This window comes from Temnothorax curvispinosus, unplaced genomic scaffold, assembly GCF_003070985.1.
Source record: "Temnothorax curvispinosus isolate PA1 unplaced genomic scaffold, ASM307098v1 QBEX01004860.1, whole genome shotgun sequence".
NCBI classification, from domain to species: Eukaryota; Metazoa; Arthropoda; class Insecta; order Hymenoptera; family Formicidae; genus Temnothorax; species Temnothorax curvispinosus.
In genome coordinates, this window is record NW_020214640.1 from 431403 (window position 1) to 434201 (window position 2799).

The 2799-nt window shown below is 42.1% G+C and overlaps 1 protein-coding gene across 2 annotated transcripts in view; it reads left to right on the forward strand.

Moving 5' to 3' along the window:
- LOC112454176 (zwei Ig domain protein zig-8) overlaps positions 1–2799 on the forward strand; it is a 267122-nt gene that overhangs the window by 46841 nt on the left and 217482 nt on the right. Inside the window, exon 2 of one of the 2 annotated variants that reach the window (XM_025015419.1) lies at positions 1216–1266. The exons of the other annotated variant lie outside the window; for it this stretch is intronic. The gene's annotated coding sequence lies outside the window, so the exon portion shown is untranslated. The remainder of the gene's footprint in view (positions 1–1215; positions 1267–2799) is intronic. 2 annotated transcript variants of the gene reach the window in all.

Sequence of the window (2799 nt, forward strand, 5' to 3'; positions counted from 1 at the left end):
CGCGATTGGTCGAAACTTTACTGTTACTGTTACGAAAAAGTGTGTGTCCGGGGCTTTAGCATACAGCCTAAATTCGTCATATTGATTTACATAAGATGCTCATTGGTCCAGCGGTCGCTATGCTTATGCAACCTATACAATTTTGTGTGCGATGGCCGTAAATCGAGTAAGTATTTCATGCTGGATGCTCATTGGTCCAGACGGTCTTATGCTATGCGTATGCGTATGCGACGCCCGCGACGTGTGTGTAATTAGCGATCGCAGATCACAGTCTCTATTAACATCGTACATTTAACTTTGTATACTATTTTTGATATTTGGCGATATATATGGTAATCGTGGGAGATAGGCACGAATGTGAATATTCATGAATCGATGATTTAATTGTAGTCAACCGAAATCATTTTACAAGCAGCAAGTGTAGCATTCTCACGACGCCGACGGTTGCTGTTGCTCCTGGCGAGAGTGGCGAGTGAAGTTGGCTGCGCGATTTACGAAATTCTCTCCGCCATTTAGCGTCTACCTGCGGGACGGGTCAAGCGTCACGGGCGTCAAGCGGATCGTTCGTAGCTTCTCCGCCGTAATTCTTACGTTGCCGTGTAACAAAGTACGCGCTGCGTCGCGAGATTAATATCAGGAGTGCCGTGCAAAGTGTCGCGCGACCATAAGTGACGATATTTTCGCGTCGGAGTCGTGAGTGAGTGCGCCGCCGGAGATGCGACAACGGAGGAGGACCGAGGAGAGGAGGAGGAGGCCTGGGAGGCATCGGGCAATGGCGGAGCAACTATGGGGTGAGTAATTGTCATTCAATTATTATTTTTACTGTGCTGTGACGGATTCCGTCACTTTCTTAAGCGCGACTTGATTCGCTCGGATCATTACGTGATACTCGCATTACTCGTTCAAGATTTAACTCCGGCGCAATTTCGCAATTTCGGAGGTCGATGTTCGGAATATGCGAGGAGAAATATTATGTCACAAATATCGCGTCTCTCTCTTATTCGCACGCTCGCAATGTTACTTGCACAATTTTTCGCGGATTGATTATGAACGAATTAATGCGGAAATATGCAACCGCTTGCGACTGGATTGTTTCTTGATTTGGATTTTAAAATCAGACATATCTGTGAAGATAACGTTTTAAATATTTAACGGGCGCGTTAATTATCAAATATCTTAGACCTGCTTTAATGTAAAAATATTTTCATGTTACAGATCCACGCAGGGTTGCAACAACTTTACAACTCCGCTGTTGCGCATCGGCCGGTAAGTTATTTTTTTTATTTTAATGTCAAGGCAATAGATTTGTAAAAATTACATTAGAAACGTAATTGAAATGTATATGTATGAGAAATAAAATATTAAATTAAAAAAATTAAACTATTAAAGATTAAGTATATAAAATATACTACAAACTAATATATTATAATATTTATTAAAACCTATTGCCTTGAAATGGGATAGGCTCGGAAATGAATAAACTCTCTCTCTAGAGCCTAGATAAAATGTTTATAATTGATGTAAATAAAAGTGGAGGTAGGCTGACTAGGCACGGTGTGCCTACTCCCCTTCATTCCCATCTCTCATGTTGCCGAGAAGCCGCCGGCCGCCACAGTCTCATTCTCTATCACTGCTCGCACGCGGTATCTCGCGATGTTAACGCGTTACGAGATTCGATAATCCCGACACTTGGAGCCGATCTGCACCAAGAGACTGACTGCACGGAAATGAATATAGCGCGAATCAAAACAAACGTATACCAATATCATCAATATCAAAACATATTGTCGCTTTGTCTTTGTCAAACCTAACGTAGTATTAATAACGGCGAATTGATTTCGATTTTGTTGCAAGAGCTATCGCGACGAGATTGATCTTAGTCTCTTTGAGAAATAATAATAATTTGTGAGCCATTTAACTATATACAATCTTTTGAATCGTACATTGAATATTGTCATAAGTACACGTTTAAAGTAATAATACGTTAAAAGATCTCAGAAATTACACGTGTAGAGAAATAATTTTCATACAAAATTTCGCAGTTTGCATGTCGAATTGAAATTAAGCTAATCAAGTTAACATGTTATTAGTGTCAAAAGCGTAAGCGCGCCAGCAGGTTTTTGTCGAACGGCATCCGGTATCAGGCTTCCGTTTTGACGTGTCTAACAGTTTTTGTTTCGACTAGTCGTCTCAGAGGCTACGGTCCGGTTCACTTGACGCTACAAATGCTTTGAAGTTCTGTGATTGATCAATTAGTAAAATTCTTTCTTCTGATTAGTCAATCAAATGCTTCGAAGTATTTGTAACGTTAAGTGGACTGCAGTGACTGCACCCCCAGTCGCGCTCCGGTTAAACTTTAAACGTCGAGTGGATTAATCCAGATGCGCGAAACGACGAACGGCCGGCGCGTGTCGCGTTATTCGTTCGCATACGATGTGTTTTAAGCCCGAGATTGTCGCACGAGGTGCAGCCGGTCGTGAACAGCCGCTGTTCTCCGATCGATTCGTATTCCGAGAATAATCGGAGAAATGAAGTGATCAATAGCGACTAGTTGGTGTACAACTAGTAAGTATTTCAGAGGAATGTAACGGCCGGACGAGGAGATGGCGAGTCGACTTGCGAGTAAATCTAGGCTACGGTCAACGTGACGCTACAAATGCTTTGGAGCGTTCTTCTTCTCTTGCTTTCTTCATTGAAAGAAAAGAGAAGAGGAATGCTTCGAAGCATTTGTAGCGTCACGTTGACCGTAGCCCTAGTCATATTCGTCTGATAAATCGTTCATTTCATTAACGGTGATGC